The 15,321-nt window shown below is 35.1% G+C and overlaps 1 protein-coding gene across 1 annotated transcript in view; it reads left to right on the top strand.

Moving 5' to 3' along the window:
- The window catches only part of LOC143259599 (uncharacterized), a 61,680-nt gene that overhangs the window by 46,052 nt on the left and 307 nt on the right, over positions 1–15,321 (top strand). The window contains exon 7 of the mRNA XM_076522651.1: positions 14,321–14,355. The gene's annotated coding sequence lies outside the window, so the exon portion shown is untranslated. The remainder of the gene's footprint in view (positions 1–14,320; positions 14,356–15,321) is intronic.

Raw genomic sequence — 15,321 nt, 5'->3', positions numbered from 1 at the left:
TATATATATATATATATATATATATATACAATATATATATAATATATATAAAAAATATATATAAAAAAATAAGAAAAACATTTGATATAACATTTTATAATTATAATTATATATACATATATATGTATATATAATTATAATTACAAAATGTTATATCAAATGTTTTTCGTATTTTTCCACGTAGAATCAGCCCCTGCACGGTTGTACTACGAATTCCAATTCAATATATATATATATGTTATATATATATATATTATTATATATATATAAAGAATAACAAATAATTTACAAATAATATAAAGCAAATCTTTAATCAAACTCTATGCACGGTGGCCCGAAAATGTTATATCAAATGTTTTTCTTATTTTTCCACGTAGAATCAGTCCCTGGTTATCAGTTAAATATCTTCAGTTAAATCAGTTAAAATAGCTTCGAGTGCAAAGGGTTAAGTGTGTTTGACGACTATATCCGTCATGGAGATGTGGCAGAATTTTTTGTCATGACAATTATATCCTTTATTCGTAAAATTTTGTTACAATTTGATATTTAAATTGTAATTCTGGCGAAAATTAAATTATATTCGTAAATTTTAATATGTTTGAAATGTTTAGAGGTCAAGACGAAATGAAACAAACAGATGAAAATTATAAATAATTTTAGTTGGATTTATAACTTCCTTAGAGCTAACTCGTCGCGACACGAGAGCTTATCGCGACACACACTGGTGGGCGCTTTGCAAAAAGCGCCTGAATTATGTGTACTCTTTCCCCGCCGTATTAATCGAGTCATTGATAGTGGAAATCGCCAAAATCATCGTTAAAAATCGTTTAAAAGCTATTCTTTTATCTGTCATATGTAAGTTGTTATGTTGATCCTATAATTTTTGCACATTTAAAGCAATAACTTATGGTCATTTATCAGCTGTAAATTAAATTCACCAGTAGTGATAGCATAGAATTCTCATCAACTCATTATATCCTCCACAATCACAGGTTTCCTTTGTAACAATTTCAAGCTTTCAAGATTCATAACTTTGAAAATTTTCTATAACTCAGGAAACTCTGTAATTTGAAGTTGTTCTCGAAACCAATTAACCCTTAAATGCATGATTTAATGAATTTTATTTAAAAAATAGGGTTATAATTTTTCAAATGAGTGGAAATCGGGAAAAATATTAAAAAAAATTATAAGTCATATCTTATAGGGTTTTTATTGAAAAATATTAATGATTCATTTTTGGTACACTATGTAAAATAGACATAAAAATTCTTTAGTTAGTATGACATATCTATAACAAAATTATAAACCACATGCATACCACACCAAAACAAAACCAACAAACCAATAAAGGAAGCATAGTACTAAATACATGTCGTAATTATTACCATTAGTGCATGTTGTCCCATTTTTGCATCAACACGAAATAAGCCCTCCATACACATGATAGTTACGGAATATAGACAAAAGTACTAGCAAATTAATAAATAAGAGCCTTACCTTTAGAAAATATTGTTTGTTTAACGAATACACCAAAATATTTCTAAATAATCCACTTCCAAAAGTACGTAAATGAACCCGCTATCAAAAATGCGCGCCAATTGGTATAACGTCAGAAAGATACAAATATTGAAGTCAAATGTCATTATTTTAGTTAATTTTTGATAAGTCAATGGACAAAGGAATCACTGCCATTCAGCCAAATGTATCGATATCAAAACTGTTGTCGGGTATCCGCGCAAAAAGTTATTGATTCATTTTTGGGACTCTATGCATTTAAGGGTTAACCGTGTTATTGAAGAGTTGCCTTCACTTGATAGAAATTTAAGGTGGGGTACAAGCTTTCTTGATTATCGTCAATTTTCAGTAGTAAATCTGCAAATAGTGGTAGCCGGCGGAAACGCATGAGGTCGCTCTGTAGCGACAAACGGGGCAGTGACCGAAGCCCGCAGCTAATGGCAAAACACCAAATCTGTCGACAGCCTCTTTGACATGTCTGGCTACTAGCTGTCCGAAGTGCTAGCAGGACGCACCCACTCGCTACAAAACAGGGGAAAACAATCTAGAGAATCCTTCGGACGGCTTGAACTCCCACAGCAGTATAAAAATACATTGAGCTTTTAAACCCTTAATTCCAATGCTAATTTAACCATAATTGAGAATATCACATGTCCATTAATATGTCCATTCTCCTGTCCATTAAAATATTTGTTAAAGAGGGCGAGTTCCATTCGGCAATATCATAAACTTGACGAAAAAGTCTAAAAAACTTCGGTTTTGCCTTGCAACATTTTCTTTAAGAAAAATTGGACACTCTGGCGCTGCGTAACAATGTGTCTGCAAAATATCTGTTAACAAGTAATTACAGTAACAATTGCAATAAAAAATTGTTACGCATCAGTTTCGTTGGTGCAGTATCATAATCTTTCATATGTCTATCCTTACATATTCCAATAATTTTGAAAACTTGACAATTTGTGAATACTTTAGTACACAACCAATACAAGCATTAATTGCTTAAAATTATTTTCAGTAAATTCCAGAAATGAGAAAATATGTTTAGAGACAATCTCACGAGCAAAATGTACGAAATAAATTTTTCACAATTTACCTATCTCCAGATTGAAGTAAAATGTAACGTATACTAGTTGCGCGTATATTTTATTAACTGCCTCCTGCCTTTTAATTTCATTGTCGGTTGTAGATAGTTAAAAGTATTTTCATGCGGTTTCTGTTGTTCTGCATCACAATTTTTCAGTCTCGACTAAACGTTCGCCTTTAAAACAGCAATAATAACTTCTTTCGCATTCCTTGCTTTCAATCCCTTAATGTTAAGATAAATAGAATGTCCTAATTGGTTTAAACATTAAAAAAGTCTTTTGGTCTCTTTCAATAGTATTCAAACGTTCGTAATATTATAAAAATATATATCATTGTATTTAGGTGTGTCTACAGGATCGTTGTATGTAACGAATTATTGGCATAATTTTCACAGTTAATGTAGAAAATATTCTTAATTACATGAATAAATAAACGGAGTTGCTTCGTCACCTCGCCGTTACCTCGACGCCAGACCAACAAAAAATGTTATAAAAAGCAATGCGCAACGGAGACTCGGCGAGGTAGAGGGATGCATTGATGCGGGAAATTGAATTCTCGAAAAATCAGTGGACAATCCTGTTAGGCGGATTCAGATAGGATCTTGATCGTCGACACTGTAGTTCACGGGGGCGTCGATATTCAAACGCCGAAACGTCGCAACGCGATTAAGTCTTAATCTACATGGTAGTTCCAATCACGATTCGGAATATTATTAAACGCTGCTCAAACAAACCGAATGCGAATCAACGTTTGCGTGCCAATCACGTTCGAACGCGTTGAATGTCTGCTTCCATGCCACACGATCGTGCCTCGACTAAACTGCCACTGCAAATCGGACCTAATTTCTTCGAGTTTCGAGCGTGCCGATTGCCGGCTCTGTTTCATACGTTTCTACTCGCCGTGCCGTTGAAATTCTGATGCAATTACCAGACCGTCGAGTATTTACATACATTTACATTTTATCGATCCATCATCCCTCTATCAAAGGGGTGAGTAGATAGAAAATAAAATAACTGGAGTTTAAACGCCGTTGATGTATGCAGTCGGTTGGTTTTCCATTGGTCTTGTTATACGAAACTGTTTAAAGAACTGCAATCTATTAATTGATTCCACCGTATCGATCTGGTACTTTTCAGAGGCGTCAGCCTGAATCACAATTTATGGATCATGACCATTGCCTCGAGCGACGTGAATGACCTGGATCATGCGCATCGATTGCTGGGTACATACCTCGTAATCCACGGGAAACAGAGGGGAGGCTTAGGTCCCTTTGGCGATTTCGAAATTGAGCAAAATGAGGGAGGCTTAGGTCATTTTGGCGATATCGTAATTGAGCAGAAATTGGCCTACAAGGCTGAGGCTTTCATCCATTTCTGCTTTATGTACCCTGAATTGTCGTTTTATCAAGTGCTGTAAATTTTCTGTTTAACAAATTTTGTTCGTATTTGAAATTATGTTTATAACTTGCAAACGTTAATTGGTTTCGTTAGTAATATCGTGCTTGTAGAAGCAAGTCATAACAGAATCATAGATTCCCTTAAACCATTCAATCTTTTTTATATCATTTTTTTTTACTTTTAATATCGATTTTTAGACTAATGGCATTATGTAGAAAACAGAAGAACGTTTCGAGGCAATATTGCTTGTTATTTTATGGAAAATAAAAGCATGCTAATTTTCGAATAGCAATTTTCAGTCAACAAGAAATATTATTCGTTAATATTTTATACCTTATTTATCGTTGGTAGCATTTTGTGTAGCTAAAGCATACTAATTTTCGAACAACAATTTTCAGTATTGAAATCAACAAGAAATATTATTCGTTAATATTTTATACCTTATTTATCGTTGATAGCATTTTGTGTACCTAAAGCATCCTAATTTTCGAACAACAATTTTCAGTATTGAAATCAACAAGAAATATTATTCGTTAATATTTTATACCTTATTTATTGTTGGTAGCATTTTGTGTAGATTATTAATAGTTAATAAATTTCTCCTGAAAATGGAACTGGATTTACAAGGCGAAACATTTTCCCCGTGGTATGAAATATTTTAGCACATGAACGCAATCACGAATTCCGCGAAACAATATTCTACAAATACGATTATTTCTCGTGTTCTGAAATCCTTCAACTCGTTAGATTTTATGCACCAATTATAAACCATAAAGTTCTGTAGTGTGATTTTAACAACTTGCCAATCCATAACTCTGTTCCGACTAGAATTAGCAAAAATTTGTGCCTGAAACTTTTCTACTAGTCCTTAACAAGCTCCGTCATGCTATTACCACGATGCTTCCACAAGCACGTAACGTGTAAATACTTTGTAGGAATGGAACCCCGTTTTTGCGAAATGGTTTCTTTAGGTCTTTTATGAACTGCAGGATGAAATATTTCATTTTTAAAAAACTTTCATTAAGTGCACACATTGTTCTAAAACATTTAAACATTCTTTTATAATGTTCTTAACATTATTAGTTATACTGTTATGTTTTAATATTATATAATTTAAAAATATATTTAATAATATTGTATCATTACTAATGAAATTTTAGTATCATATCAATGTTGTAAATGTTATACTGTTCTAAAATATTTAAGCATTTTTTGATTTCTGACACTGTTGTTTATCGTATTTGTTGTTCATTTATGTTATGCTATGTTATCGTGAAATATTAGATTGCCATACAGTAGATATTGAAATTTATAATGTAAATGGTAGAAAGCGTTTTGATGAAGAAATATTATCATATCCACAGGTTTATTATATGTATACTCTTTCGGAATCCATCATTCGATGGATGGTTAGTGTAGTGGAGCCGGTTACTGTATAATATTAGTGACCAATTAGTTCATATTTATCGAATTAATTAAATTTTTTGATTCAAAAATAATCAAAATAGAAGAATAAATATATTATAAGAAAGAAAAAATATATAAGAATTTAATATATCTCATTTGATAAATATTAACTAACCGACTCCACTACCTTATATTAAATTTTTTCAGATTTTCCAGAAAACTATTATTTACTGAAAAATCCATCTACTAGTAAAACTATATACAGCTTAACCTTCCTACGGTCTTCCTAAAGACTTACAACAATGGTGTCACATAGATCTGTACTATAATACACTGTTTTAAGCTTATGAAAGGATATAATAATTAATATGAAAATGCGAAAGAAAATAAAAATTCATTTGTAAAAACCAAAGATGGTTTAACACGTTAAATGCCAAACACCATTCCCAAAAATTCGTACAAAATTCAAAGTGATTTAATCAATGAAACTGAAATCGGATAATTAAAATTGATCATACTGAGTGATATTTTAACTAAAAATAAACATCCTACTAAAATTCAGTTCGATCGAATATATTACAATAAAAATGAATTTTGAAAACCAGTAAAAATTTAGTTTTAAGTATTAAGTAACAACTTATGAAATGCAAGTGGGATCAAAATGTGTCAATTATTGCGATAACGATTTCCAGTGAACAAAATTAAGAACAAATGCAATTGTTTAAAATCTCCGTTAAGAATCATGTCTGTCATACGTAGGAGCCAAGTGGTTGCAATTTATATGCCCCAGGGAGGCTATACAAAACGCTCTCCCTATCTCGTTAATTTTGCAAAATATGCAAAAACGTAAGGTGCGTTACCTTTTGCCGGGCAAATACCCTTCCCTGGCTAGCCGACGTACCTTTGCCCCCCTGCCCACGCAGCTCCCTCGTTCTATGCATATACCTTTTGTTACTTTCCGTTCCCTACACGTATATCCCTACTCTTCCTCCCCATTGAGCAACTTCTCTGTTCCCTTCCGTTCCTGGTCCTAGTAACTCCTCCTTAAAACTATCTTGGTCTGGTTCGCCCATGCTCGCGGTTATGGTTGACGGAGCACGTGGTGTAAAATTCGCCAGCATCGAAAAACGGCTGACGCGGAGAAGCCGCCGGTGGTTGCCCAGCGAACCCTCCAATCGATACAGCTTCCGTTCACGTACTGCCCTCCCACCTTTCTCTGCTGGCAGTCTGGGGTGTGGTGGTAGTTCCGGACTACCTGTTAGACGCCTCCGGATCCAATATGGTTATATGTATACAGTCGCCGGACAAGATTTACGCGAACGGTATGTTCTGCATCGGTGAGAAACTGCGTAAATCGAATCTCCCACTATAAAACAGCGTGCGCCAATAAGAGGGAGAGAGCAAGTCCAAGAAGGTATATGGCACGTGTGCCCACGTGACCGATGTACAGGGTGTTCCATTCGATTATCTTGCAGATTATTCGTCGTCGGCCCCTTGTTTTCTGAACACTTTGAAAGAATGCCTTTGGGTTTCGAATGCCAGAGGCTGTTTCAAACTTTTAGCAACTTGACAGGACCTGGCTAGTCAGCATTGATTTTAACCCTTGGGAGGTGAATGCTTTCGAGGATTCCTTGGCAGACATGTCTAGATTTAACAAAATCTTCTTCTTTTATCTCTTTATTATCTTTTAATCTTTTATTATCTTCTTCTGACTTTTCACGCAGGTTTCTGGACCTTGTTCATTGATATCTACGCTTATTAGGCATGGCACAAATGGATAACGATATATGGCAATTAGATAGTTAGAATTTGGATGCATCATTTGTAATTCTAGCTCTAAATGCTCACAAGTGCTGCCTAGGATTATTTTACAATGATTGAAATTATAACGACGCATTTGTGAGAAATGATTGAATAAACATTCCACTGATGCATATAATAGAATAAAAGTCAGGCAAAATTTGAATAAATTCAATCTTGTAATTTTGATAAGGCAATGCAATAGCAGTCTGTACTCAGTTTAGTGTTAAGTACAGTGGAACCTCGGTTATCGCAAATGCACAATAGTGTTGCACGTGGATGACCCTAGATTGAGCTATTTGCATGTGAACAATGTGAAAAATTTGTATGTTTCCGAAAATTTCAAGCAGGATTATTAACTTTGGAAATTTTGAATAACTCAGGACAATAACTTACAATAAAATCGAAGACTCGAAGAATCGTGTATAATAAGTAAATTTAATGTAAACGTGCACAATAACGTCACATCAAATTATTTTTCTTTTAAAGGGCAGGAATACGTATCTCGTTGGTTTAGTATCAAAATATTATATAAAATTATCGTTTTTAAAATATCGAGAACACCAACCGAACGTCAACATCTGAATTTTTCATGATTTTCATTCGCTTCGCATGGAGTCCCGAAAATTTTACAGTTTTATCATCTACTACATATTTCAGTGGCCAATCGATATGGTCTTTGGCTCGTTTTGAAAGTAGACGCTATGAATATTCCAAACTAGTACCACATAACTCGATTACAAATTTCAACGGTTCTCGTATTCACGTATCGAAAATTGTACACGCTTCTTGTTATTATTTTTTGCGTAATCTTAATATGACATTCCATTTTCATAATCTCATGAGAGCTGCGAGATATAGTTTTAGAAATTACGGTTACGAGCTAATCAATCAGGAGTTGAGTAGCATTGAATGAGACAGACAGGATCAATGACTAGACAGGACCTCCCTTGACCGCGCTTTCTATTTAAAATTCTGCGCTATATGGTAAAGCTACGGTATGTATGTATATACCAGGAGCTTGTACTATTTTTACTTACAAATTTTCTGGTTGACTTTCTAAGAAGGGACTTTACATTACCATGAAGTTGAAGAAACTAGGTTATCGAAATTATAATATAAAAGTAGACATTCTCGTGAACAATTTTGTAGATTCAGACGATTGAACTTGGTATCTCTAATAACATCCAAGTATTTAAACTTTCATTAACGAACGTCTCTATTGTACTCTAACGAGCTACATATACATATACATAGATCAAACTTTATATCGTATTTAAAAGATTTTATTCTAACAGGCTTGGGATAACGCCTCGCAAGTTGGCGCACTATAAATGGATTCTATGAAAGTTTCAGACACATTTGCCCGTGCTATTCCCGCGAGACAATTACCGTCTAGTCTCTGCATCCGAACACCCATTATCCGAAATACCCCAATGCACGAACAGTCCCTTATCCGATGTTCTATTAGACGGACTGCGAGTGTGTCCAGTAACAGATTACACATTTTACCCCCAACGAAATTTCAAAATGTATCAATCAAGACGATTATCCGTGGATTTTAATTTTGAATGTGAATGTTCCATCGTCTGAGAACTGCTTCTAATATAATACATTTCCGACTTTTGTGGGGAAATATTGTATTTCAGTGGAGGTAATACGATAGACAGGCATCAAACAGTCAATATTTGAGAGAATCGAGAAATAAAGAAAAAAGAATAACTGGATTCTATATACATTCGGTATTTCCAATAGTTCCCAACTCGGTTATTATTGCTTCAATACATATTGGCTGAACACTTCTTTTTACACAAGTCATCAAATTAGTTTTAACAGGCTTTTTGCACACAAGAAAATAAACTACCTCTGAATAAACTGCTTATTTGTGTTTCGTAATTTTATTTGCACAATCAGTAAATTCTTCAAACAGATAGCGTTCTTATCATGCAGATGACCATCTAATTAGATGTTATTTTAGAAAAGGTCGTAGTATTTATACTTAGTTAGTTTGCCAGACCAGACAGATCCTCTTTCGGAACTATCTGATTACAATTTCATACGATTATTTCTTTATATGTATTTTTATCCATATAGTTATTTGCCTCGTTTCCAATAATATCTAAGGTTTTAGGTAGATCCTAATTTCGAATGCACCACGGGGTACGGAAGGCTGTTGTAAATATTTTTGATTGCAGCAACTCTAATTTAGCTATTTGGCTCTTTGCCGATATTCTCCATCACGATATTCCATACGTTCAGCTAGGTTTTATTATCGTTTTATAGATTTTCTAGTTATTTTCCATTCTAGATTTAAATTTGTTAATAGTTGATCCATATTCTTTCTATTAATAGAAGGACCTCGGTTATCCGAACAATCCGGGGAACAAGATACTACCATCGCTCTGCTATGTCTTTATGTTTGGATAATTACAATTTTAATGCCGTTTTAAGTTCGTATTTTGAAATCTAATCGTTTTTCTCCAAATACGTTAATAACGTTATTAATTTAGCTAATTGAAATTAAAATACGTCGATAAATACATTAAAGATTTTGTACAACACATTAGTTTTACTGACTTCAAATTTGAAGTCGTATATCTATAGGAAATTGTTCAATTTTCTGTTAACTAAACGACTTTTACATTTCATTCTACATGTAGAAAAGGAAATAATTCAGTGTGCATTAAATGTCATGAATATAACCTGACATTCAAGGAGATCGAAGATATTAATCTTATACGTAGATCAATGGCTACGCTGGCCTACTCTTCTAAAAATCGCTAAGTGTTCATGACACCATCTCTAATACTTTTGAACTTTTGAACTTTGAAACGCCTGTCGTAGATCATTATGTTACATTTCATCTTTTTAGGTTTAAACTCTTTCAGAATAAGGATTTCGCTAAAGAATCCCATTACTCAGGTTTGCACTTTCGCTACTGCTATTAGTAGATGTAATCTGAAATCATGTGATTCGCTTAAATATTACGTTACGTTACAGCTATCAATGTCTGGTGCTATTTAGGCGATTTACATTTAAAGGTAATTACGTATTTATTACGTGATTTAGGTGATAACGTATAAATATGCACATTTTTTACTTGTTAGTTTCTAATTGATCACGTTATATTTAATCTTTCGTTACAATGTGTTGAAAATAAATACATGCTCGAAATCACATTATTTCATTTAACACGTTTATTACCGAACCAACAACCATAAAATTCTACTCTACAATCTGTATGTACATAATTACTTCATGAAATGAAAGACTGAAAAATAAGGATATGACATAATTAGACTAAAATTAATAATATATAATATATAATAAATAATTAGAATAAAAGCGAGTACATGAATATAAAGCTATAAAATGCTTCAGAAGAAATTAGGAACGCTGTTGTACCCTCCTCACATATGATATCAGCACCATGATTTTATAGCTTACAACATATTTTACCATAAACAGCTAAAGCTTTTCAGGTAAAGATCATTATCGCAACAGAAGCTGGTAGTGAATGCATTTAATCTATATCTCATCATAACATTGAAATCACATACTGATTTATTAATGTTTTTTTAATTTCATTTCATTTGTATGAAATTAAATGCATTGCAACTTTTAAATCTTACTTCACACATCAGAGTAAATTCACTTTGGAGGATCTTGTAAATTCATTGTTAATTCATATGTAAAGGTTACGTTACTACATTCACTGGTTCCAAGTTACGTCAATTATTTTGAACCCATATAAAAATGTCGGAGTACGAAGACAGAGAAACGAATTCTATTCGACTCTCGTTTCCCGTGAATTGCTTCAGAAAATTTAGATTTCGCACAAAGATCCGTAGTCTACTTGCAACGATTACTCTTTCCACCCTCCCTCGCAGGATACCCAATTAAATTTAGTAATTATCGAGATCGAGTAAATAATTGCGTCAACGAGTCAGTGAACCTGTTAAATTAGAAGGTTTATTGGCTGCAACGCGTACAAATTGCTGATATTACACCAATTTATTGGGAGCATTTATTGCCCGTGTTTGATGCGTCCGCCGCGAACCAAGTGAATCGTGCGACCCTTTGAAACCTGACTCGAAAGGCACCGACCAAGGTGAAAAATTTCGATATAAACAGCCCGGTCCCCGTTATTTATGTTCAGTCAGTCGTATCTAACTCGCATAACATCGATTTCCATGCGAGTTGTTTCCAGACGTTGCCGAAACGGCAAAAACAGGCTACCCGTCAGATCGAGTTCAGACCATCTCATTACAACTGTTTTAATGATTCTTCATCACCGAACAAGACGACAGCATAAAAACGGAACGTCCTCCAAACGACGAACGTCTACAGTATACATATGTATACAGACACTCCAGAAGAATGTTACAGAAGAATCAAATTTTGTTCGATTCAGAAGAAATTAATAATATTCATAATTAACACTTTAACTGCGCCGCGTTACCTATTCCTAGGTGACAGAATTATTTCCTCAGATTCAAGAATGAATATTTACGCTAATCTACTATATCTTCCTAATTTACAAAATAATTTATATTGTACAACTTAATTTTTTGATTTTAATTTGTTTAAATAGAATACTTTGATTATAGGAGATTTCTGAGGTTGTGGCGTGGCAAACGATTTTCATCACGAGTCTAACTCGTTATATGTAGTGCAAGGGGTTAAAGCAGAACTGTTCAACAGCTTGCCCCGTACGGGCAGCGGTTTTCAGCCCAGGACAAACACCGATTGGCTGGCACGTTTGCTTTCCAAGCTGTCTCATTCCCGAGGGCAACGCTGCCCCTTCTTTAGCTCCTCTTGAGACTCCCCACCATTAATGACACGTTATTTGGCTGAAGACGATGACAGAGATCGACTGTAGGTTTCGTCGAGATTCAGTGAAATACAATCAGCATCGAACGATCGGCATATAACGGCAATGTGTGCGAGTGAGAGAGAAAAAATGGCATGAAAACATAAACACTTGGCTATTTCTTTTCTTGCATCCTCGCTCCGCTAAGACACTTGCCCGTAACTTTGCCCTTAGCCTGTGGTTTTGCCCTTGCCAGCTCTGGGTTAAAGAAAGAATCTATGTATTGCAATCGAGGCAGACAATATTTATTCTACACAAACATCCAGAATCTATCGATTACGTTCCCAACATAAATTCAACGAAAAATGATTTCCCGCAACATCCTTGCACCCTATACATACAGGGTGTCCCAAAAATGTCTCGCAATCCGAAAGTAGGGGATTCCTGAGGTCATTTGAAGCAACTTTTTCCTTAGCGAAAATGCAATCCGCGGTTTCGTTTACGAGTTATTAACGAAAAACAGTGACTAATCAGAGGCGAGATCATTTGGCGCGAGACGGCCGAGCCAATGAGCGGAACTGGGCTCCGTGCACTCGTTGGCTGGGCCGCCACGCGCCAGCCGAGCTCGCCTCTTATTGGTCAGTGTTTTTCGTTAATAACTCGTAAACGAAGCCTCGGAGAAAATTTTCCAAAAGGAATAAGTTGCTTCAAATGACCTCAGGAACCTCCCATTTCCGGATTGCGAGACATTTTCGGGACAGTCTGTATATAATATAAAGCTTTTTTTGTTTTCGCGACAAAGTGGTGTTGAGTAGCTGGTAGGTAACGTCCGGAATAGCGCGGAGTGCAAAGTGTTAATATAAAATACGCGAAACATTTTTCTGTGTTCCATCTCCCCGGCGAATTTCATCCGAATCGGTGTATGGAGGTTGGCAATGTTGACTCCCTACAGTCAGCCGACGCCTGGCATCTGAACTTTATTAAACTCACAGCGGGCGTTACATCAACAAAGATGCGTTACATTCACCTGATATGTAGGCACCTGTGTATATTGGTTCGTGGTTCCAGCTTTGAAATCGCCACGCAACGTTTATTTCGCACGGACCGTGCGAAGCGTGAACCGCGAAGCACACACTGGACGCGTGTATACAAAGTTTACCGACGAGATTGCCTATAGCTGGAGGAACAGTCGCGAGGCGAAGTTTTGGTGCGTTGGCTTGGGTAATAAGCCGGCGTACAGTTCATGCTTGGCCGGAAGTTCTATGGAACACAAAATACGAAATAATGTTACTGATATGCCGCGAACGTCGTTGTCGTCGTTTCCTCCCATTAAGCCTCCTCTCGAACGCAACTTTCATTCCAATCTACTTCAATCTTTTGTAACTTCGTGTCAGGACCAGAGAAGCAATTTCGGAACCATTTTACTCAAACCTTTCATTGCAAGTAACAAGCAATTTTGAGTTCGACAATACACTTTATGTGTACTCAACGCGTAAGCTGGAATGTAATTAACGTAAAACGCTCCCTTCTTCTCTATCCGAAAACGTTCGACGTTTGTTAACAAGTTCGGCTAGCAGCGTTCGGCGACAGCTTAGTGGAAGAGTTTGATCAAATGCGACGTATTCTCTTATGAAATATGGAAAAGAATATAAGCAAAGATGTCCTATAATTTAATTTTTATGTAATTAATTTTGCAATATTCACTTATATATTTTTTCATATTTCAGACCATTGGAAATGTAGAAAGAAAATGTTATTTAATCGTAGCTTCCTTTTGCGTAAATGTGCATAAAAAATTCGAGGAACGATAACGTACAAAGTTTCTCAGAATTGTGAATGCGGTTGAATTCATTATACTTTTAAAAATAAAAATTCTCGTGTATCTGCACTGTTACATGTATACTGCGTTAGTTTATCACTCTCCACGGTAGATTTTCATCAGTGCCTCTACGAAAACAATGCAATTAACATTTATCTTCTTCGTATATCACGTTTGCATACGTTGCCGCCTCGAAGAGAAGTTACAACTTGTCCTAATGTTTAAAAGCATCCTGCATATTGGTCTTGCCTGGAAGTTTCGAAACGTCTACAAGTTTATTAAGGGAACTCGAAGATTGTTTGGAAAATTGGTGGCTGGCGATAAAGGTAATTAGAAGGATGAAACAATGGCGGTAAGGCCTTGGAAGATGAGAAACATTCAACAGAAGTTCAACTAATTATATTGTGTCGATAATAATGACTCCGCTGGGATAATACATAGATATAAACTGCATTTACAATATTAACGTCGAGTTTTCTGTTGCAGAATTCGGGACACTGAAATACATGCGGCTCGAAAACGTGAGTTTCAGCCTTATTCGTTATACAAGACACAGCATCCTCTATCCATAATCCACGTATACGATCTGCAAGCACGCCTTGTTCGTTCCATTCCTTTCATTTTATTTTGTTAAAAATTGTAGTCTTTATTCTATTACAATTGTTAATCTTTACTCTTCGAAAGTTAAAATTATTTAAACTGGCAGAGTTTTAATCGCCGGATAAAGCCTTCTTTGCCATTTAAGGCTATACTTCGATCGCATTGCTGAAAAGAGATTGTTTTAATCTTTTTAGTATCCCTCTGTCCGTTGATTTACTACATACTACTCTTTGGCTGCACTCAGGAGAAACTCTGTCTACCGAACGTTTTTCTGATTTAGCTGTACGTTATCATCGTCCCGTGAAATACGTAGAATCCTTTCCCTTTGCATTCAACCATTTCATTAATTCTCCTTCTTGTTCTTTGTCGCGCTTGCCTGCCTTTTAACGTGCTTCACGTCCTTTCAAACTTAACCATTTCCGTTAATTGTATGATGAATGCGTTGCGGCCCCCTCTTTCCGTTTCTTTTATTTTCGTCCGCCTCGTTCTTTCGTCGCACTTTTCAATTTGTACTCCACCAGTTAGGGTTACATGTTATATCGAATTTCGATTATTCGTCGTTATATAATAGACAGAAATTATTATATGCGAATATGATTTCTTAATATATGCTTGAATAAAGAAGTTTGTCCAAAAATTGTTCACAGAGATATTTGTATAGTATCAGGAATTGTTAAAGAACAGATCAGAAGCCACCTATTTTGAGTTAGTTTTAGTGTTAATTATATTACTACCAGTGTTAATAATATAATTATAATTATTATTCCTACAAGAAAGTATAGCCAAACATCGCCACAATTTTTAAGTAATTGCAATTAAGAAATTATTTACGTACATCTTATCGACAGTGAATGTATAAAAGTTGTGTTATTCGAATTGCTTTAGGA

Source organism: Megalopta genalis, chromosome 6, assembly GCF_051020955.1.
Source record: "Megalopta genalis isolate 19385.01 chromosome 6, iyMegGena1_principal, whole genome shotgun sequence".
In the NCBI taxonomy this organism is placed as follows: domain Eukaryota; kingdom Metazoa; phylum Arthropoda; class Insecta; order Hymenoptera; family Halictidae; genus Megalopta; species Megalopta genalis.
Note: the sequence above shows the minus strand (reverse complement) of the source record. Positions and strands in the feature narration are given on the sequence as shown.